Below are 6,717 nucleotides of genomic sequence, written 5' to 3'. Positions count from 1 at the left end.
TTTCTGGCGCCGTTTATTTCGCTTTCTTTACTTTTACTCTTTATCATAAAAATACCAAAAATATTATCTTATCATCTCTTTCAGATCTCACTCTCGTAAGTGACTGTGAAGGGATTGACAACACCTTTATTGCGTTGGTTGCGAGGTTCTTATTTGTTTGTGTAGGTGCGTGGGACTCGAGCATGGTCTCCTACTGGATTGATACCTTGGTTCTCAAAAACTGAGGGAAATACTTACGCTACTTTACTGCATCACCCTTTCCTCTTCAAGGGAAAACCAACGCAGTGCTCAAGAGGTAGCAAGAAGGATTTTTGGCGCCGTTGCCGGGGAGTCTACGCACAAGTCAAGACATACCAAGTACCCATCACAAACTCTTATCCCCCGCATTACATTATTTGCCATTTGCCTCTCATTTTATTCGCCCTCTTTTTCCGTTCGTTTTTCTTTTTGCTCTGTCGTCATGGCTAGTCCCTTATCTACTCCTTTATCTCCCGAGAATGAAGTTCTTAATTTTAAACAAAGGGAGGGAGAAAATCTAAAAGATGCTTGGTACAGAATTTGCAATGCGAAAAATAGATCTACTAGGAAGCAATCTACTTCTGTTCTTCTTCGCAATTTTTATGTAGGCATCACTCCTTGGAATAGATACATTCTTGATTCCATTACCGGAGGAAATTTCTTGGGTAGGCATACTTTTGATTCTTATAATGCTATGATAGATTTGTTTGGCCACCACCTCTTTTGGTTAATGGAACTATGTTAACTTTGGAGCATGTGATGCAAAGACTTGAAATTATTGAAAATAAAGTTGCTACCGTAGATTTATTTGAGAATTTGGATAAAAAGATCCACAACCAAATTACCCAATATGGATCTAAGGTAGGAGTCACTTTGAATTTTTTTAAAGAAAAGGAACCCATAGTTAATGAAAGAATAGATCAGGATTCTACTAGAATCGATAAACTTGAGGGTATCATTACCAACTTGGGGACCGCCTTTTCTTCCGTAAAGAAAACTCCAAATCCTCCTACCAAAATTGCCAAGCTTATGTATGTTCCTAAAAATAAGGGTGAATCCTCTAGTAAGGAAACTGCGGATCTCAAATCAATAAGTGTTCATCCCAATCTTTTTGCTATCATTAAGGAACCATTTGCTACAAATGATTTTTTCGATTTCGTGCCTAGAAGTTTGATAATTAATAAAAAGAAAGAAACTCCTAAGGGTTATAGGTGTCTTATTGAAGATTTGCCTACTAAAGATGGCAATACCTAGATCTATCCTTGCTTTTATGCCTAGCTAAGGGCGTTAAACGATAGCGCTTGTTGGGAGGCAACCCAATTTTTATTTTAGTTTTTTTCCTTTTGTTTCTGTTTAGGAATAAATAATCCATCTAGACTCTGGTTAGATTTGTTTTTGTGTTTTAATTAGTGTTTGTGCCAAGTTAAACCTATAGGATCTTCTTGGATGATAGTTATTTGATCGTGCTGAAAATTCCAGAAACTTTCTGTTCACGAAAACAATTGTTACAAATTACCAGAACGTGATATAATATTGATTCCAATTGCAGAAGATCAATAAACAAATTATTTAGGTCGTCCTATTTCGGCAGAATTTTTAGAATTCCAGAAGTTTGCGTTAGTTACAGATTACTACAGACTGTTCTGTTTTTGACAGATTCTGTTTTTCGTGTGTTGTTTGCTTATTTTGATGAATCTATGGCTAGTAAAATAGTTTATAAACCATAGAGAAGTTGGAATAAAGTAGGTTTAACACCAATATAAATAAATAATGAGTTCATTACAGTACCTTGAAGTGCTGTTTTGTTTTCTTTCGCTAACGGAGCTCACGAGATTTTCTGTTAAGTTTTGTGTTGTGAAGTTTTCAAGTTTTGGGTAAGGATTTGATGGATTATGGAACAAGGAGTGGCGAGAGCCTAAACTTGGGGATGCCCAAGGCACCCCAAGGTAAATCCAAGGACACCAAAAAGCCAAAGCTTGGGGATGCCCCGGAAGGCATCCCCTCTTTTGTCCTCGTCCATCGGTAACTTTACTTGGAGCTATATTTTTATTCACCACATGATAAGTGTTTTGCTTGGAGCGTCTTGTATGATTTGAGTCTTTTCTTTTAGTTTACCACAATAATCCTTGCTGTACACACCTTTTGAGAGAGACACATATGATTCGAAATTTATTAGAATACTCTATGTGCTTCACTTATATCTTTTGAGCTATATAGTTTTTGCTCTAGTGCTTCACTTATATCTTTTAGAGCACGGCGGTGGTCTTGTTTTATAGAAACTATTGTTCTCTCATGCTTCACTTATATTATTTTGAGAGTCCTACAAAACAGCATGGTAATTTTCTTAAATTGAGAAGGTAGTCCTAATATGATAGGCATCCAAGATTAGTAAAAACTTTCTTGTAAGTGCGTTGAATATTAAGAGAAGTGTGATGCTTGATAATTGTTTTGAGATATGAAGATGGTGATATTAGAGTCATGCTAGTTGAGTAATTGTGAATTTGAGAAATAATTTTGTTAAAGTTGTGATTTCCGTAGCATGCACGTATGGTGAACCTTTATGTGATGAAGTCGGAGCATAATTTATTTATTGATTGTCTTCCTTATGAGTGGCGGTCGGGGACGAGCGATGGTCTTTTCCTACCAATCTATCCCCCTAGGAGCATGCGCGTAATACTTTGTTTCGATAACTAATAGATTTTTGCACAAGTATATGAGTTCTTTATGACTAATGTTGAGTCCATGGATTATACGCACTCTCACCCTTCCACCATTGCTAGCCTCTCTAATACCACACACTTTTCGCCGGTATCATACACCCACCATATACCTTCCTCAAAACAGCCACCATACCTACCTATTATGGCATTTCCATAGCCATTCCGAGATATATTGCCATGCAACTTTCCACCGTTCCGTTTGCTATGACACGCTTCATCATTGTCATATTGCTTTGCATGATCATGTAGTTGACATCGTATTTGTGGCAAAGCCACCATTCCTAATTCTTTCATACATGTCACTCTTGATTCATTGCATATTCCGGTACTCCGCCGGAGGCATTCACATAGAGTCATATTTTTGTTCTAAGTATCGAGTTGTAATTCTTGAGTTGTAAGTAAATAAAAGTGTGATGATCATCATTATTATAGCATTGTCCCAAGTGAGGAAAGGATGATGGAGACTATGATTCCCCCATAAGTCGGGATGAGACTCCGGACAAAAAAATAAAAAAAAAGAGGCCATAAAAAAGGGAAAAGGCCCAAATAAAAAAAATGAGAGAAAAAGAGAGAAGGGACAATGTTACTATCCTTTTACCACACTTGTGCTTCAAAAGTAGCACCATGATCTTCATGATAGAGAGTGTCCTATGTTGTCATTTTCATATACTAGTGGGAATTTTACATTATAGAACTTGGCTTGTATATTCCAATGATGGGCTGCCTCAAAATACCCTAGGTCTCCGTGAGCAAGCGAGTTGGATGCACACCCACTTAGTTTCTTCATACACTTATAGCTCTAGTGCATCCGTTGCATGGCAATCCCTACTCACTCACATTGATATCTATTGATGGGCATCTCCATAGCCCGTTGATACGCTTCTTTGATGTGAGACTATCTTCTCCTTTTTGTCTTCTCCACAACCACCATTCTATTCCACATATAGTGCTATGTCCATGGCTCACGCTCATGTATTGCGTGAAGATTGAAAAAGTTTGAGAACATCAAAAGTATGATAAAATTGCTTGGCTTGTCATCGGGGTTGTGCATGATTAAGTACTGTGTGTGATGAAGATAGAGCATAGCCAGACTATATGATTTTGTAGGGATAACTTTCTTTGGCCATGTTATTTTGAGAAGACATGATTACTTAGTTAGTATGCTTGAAGTATTATTATTTTTATGTCAATACTAAACTTTGATCTTGAATCTTTCGGATCTGAATATTCACAGCACAAATAAGAGAATTACATTAAGAAATATGCTAGGTAGCATTCCACATCAAAAATTCTATTTTTATCATTTACCTACTCGAGGACGAGCAGGAATTAAGCTTGGGGATGCTTGATATGTCTCCAACGTATCTATAATTTTTGATTGTTCCAAGCTATTATATATTCTGTTTTGGATGTTTAAAGGGCTTTATTATACACTTTTATATTATTTTTAGGACTAACCTATTAACCGGAGGCCCAGCCCAAATTGCTGTTTTTTGCCTATTTCAGTGTTTCGCAGAAAAAGAATATCAAACGGAGTCCAAACGGAATGAAACCTTCGGGAACGTGATTTTTGGAACAAACGTGACCCAGAGGACTTGGAGTGGACGTCAAGTAACAGACGAGGAAGCCACGAGGTAGGGGGCGCGCCTACCCCACCAGGGCGCACCCTCCACCCTCGTGGGCCCCTCGTGGCTCCACCGACCTACTTCTTCCTCCTATATATACCTACGTACCCCCAAACCATCAGAAGCGCCCACGAAAACCTAATTCCACCGCCGCAACCTTCTGTACCCGTGAGATCCCATCTTGGGGCCTTTTCCGGCGTCCTGCCGGAGGGGGGCATTGATCACGGAGGGCTTCTACATCAACACCATAGCCTCTCCGATGATGTGTGAGTAGTTTACCTTAGACCTTTGGGTCCATAGTTATTAGCTAGATGGCTTCTTCTCTCTCTTTGGATCTCAATACAAAGTTCTCCTTGATTCTCTTGGAGATCTATTTGATGTAACTCTTCTTTTGCGGTGTGTTTGTCGAGATCCGATGAATTGTGGGTTTATGATCAAGATTATCTATGAACAATATTTGAATCTTCTCTGAATTCTTTTATGTATGATTGGTTATCTTTGCAAGTCTCTTCGAATTATGAGTTTGGTTTGGCCTACTAGATTGATCTTTCTTGCAATGGGAGAAGTGCTTAGCTTTGGGTTCAATCTTGCGGTGTCCTTTCCCAGTGACAGCAGGGGCAACAAGGCACGTATTGTATTGTTGCCACCGAGGATAAAAAGATGGGGTTTATATCATATTGCATGAGTTTACCCCTCTACATCATGTCATCTTGCTTAAAGCGTTACTCTGTTCTTATGAACTTAATACTCTAGATGCATGCTGGATAGCGGTCGATGTGTGGAGTAATAGTAGTAGATGCAGAATCGTTTCGGTCTACTTGTCACGGACGTGATGCCTATATACATGATCATACCTAGATATTCTCATAACTATGCTCAATTCTATCAATTGCTCGACAGTAATTCGTTTACCCACCGTAATATTTATGCTATCTTGAGAGAAGCCACTAGTGAAACCTATGGCCCCCGGGTCTATTTTCCATCATATTAATCTCCCAACAACTAGCTATTTCTGGCACCGTTTATTTTGCTTTCTTTACTTTTACTCTTTATCATAAAAATACCAAAAATATTATCTTATCATCTCTATCAGATCTCACTCTCGTAAGTGACCGTGAAGGGTTTGACAACCCCTTTATTCCGTTGGTTGCGACGTTCTTATTTGTTTGTGTAGGTGCGTGGGACTCGAGCGTGGTCTCCTACTGGATTGATACCTTGGTTCTCAAAAACTGAGGGAAATACTTACGCTACTTTATTGCGTCACCCTTTCCTCTTCAAGGGAAAACCAATGCAGTGCTAAAGAGGTAGCAGTGGTCCTGCGAGGTGGTTAGACAACCTGCACCAAACGAATCTCCTGAGGTTATCACGTGAGGAGGCCCAGCACCAACGGCCCCAGGAGGTGAGGTGACGTGAACGGGACCGGCCCGCCAGACAGAGCTCAGCCGTTGGATTTATCGACGCTGCAGGGACAGGCCCGAGCATAGACGTCGTGCGTAACCTTCTCACGCGAAGGGTCCTGAAGAAAGACGATCGGCGCGCGGCTCCCGTGGTAGGTGACAATCAAGCAGGTGATAGTCATAGATAGATTAAGCATGGAAAGCAAACTGGCTCAAATAAACGCAGGGGAGATACATGCCACCGGGTCAGTCCCGAGCGGCTTGGGGATGATGCAGCTCGAGGGGCGCCCCAGCAAGGTAAGCTAAAGACATAAACAAGAAGGGATACATGCCACAGGGACGGACCCACGCGGCCTTGGAATGATGCAGCCCTGAGGGCGCTCCCAGCTAAATAAACTTGGAAAATATCACCTGATTCTGTTGACGAAGGAATGTTGAGGCAGCTGAAGGTACGCGGCGAAGGGGTTGCTCCTCACGAGCCACCGGGGTCCTGAGCCTTGGGAGGCTCTGGGGGTCCAGGCGGTTCCTTGAGCTGCCAGGACGCGCAACAAGTCGCGTTGGTAGGAGGATGCAACACTCTGGAGGCCGAATGGCACGCGAACGTAGCTATGCGGTGGGCCCTCGCAGCGTCCCACGCGCGAAGGCCAGAAGAGCTCCTGAGACGCGGCCCTGTTGAGCCCTGGGACGTCGATGCAGACACGCAGCCCCGCATCCTCGCCTGGATAGGGGCCTGCGCTAGGTGAACGGCGATTGCCACATATGGCCCTCGCATCCTGCAATTCCTGGGTGCTTTTGGTAATGAACCCCTGAACGCTGGGCGCTCCTCGCCCTGTGTTCTCCTGAGGGAAACATGCCATGAAGCACGCCTCCAAATGGTGCCCGAGCGCCTCCCTCGTAATGTTGGCAAGGTCTAGGGCCCTCCAGAAGAGAGCCCCCGAGCCCTGCCAAGGAGGGCGC

Source organism: Aegilops tauschii, chromosome 7 (genome assembly GCF_002575655.3).
Source record: "Aegilops tauschii subsp. strangulata cultivar AL8/78 chromosome 7, Aet v6.0, whole genome shotgun sequence".
Lineage (NCBI taxonomy): Eukaryota > Viridiplantae > Streptophyta > Magnoliopsida > Poales > Poaceae > Aegilops > Aegilops tauschii.
This window is presented reverse-complemented; position numbering follows the sequence as displayed.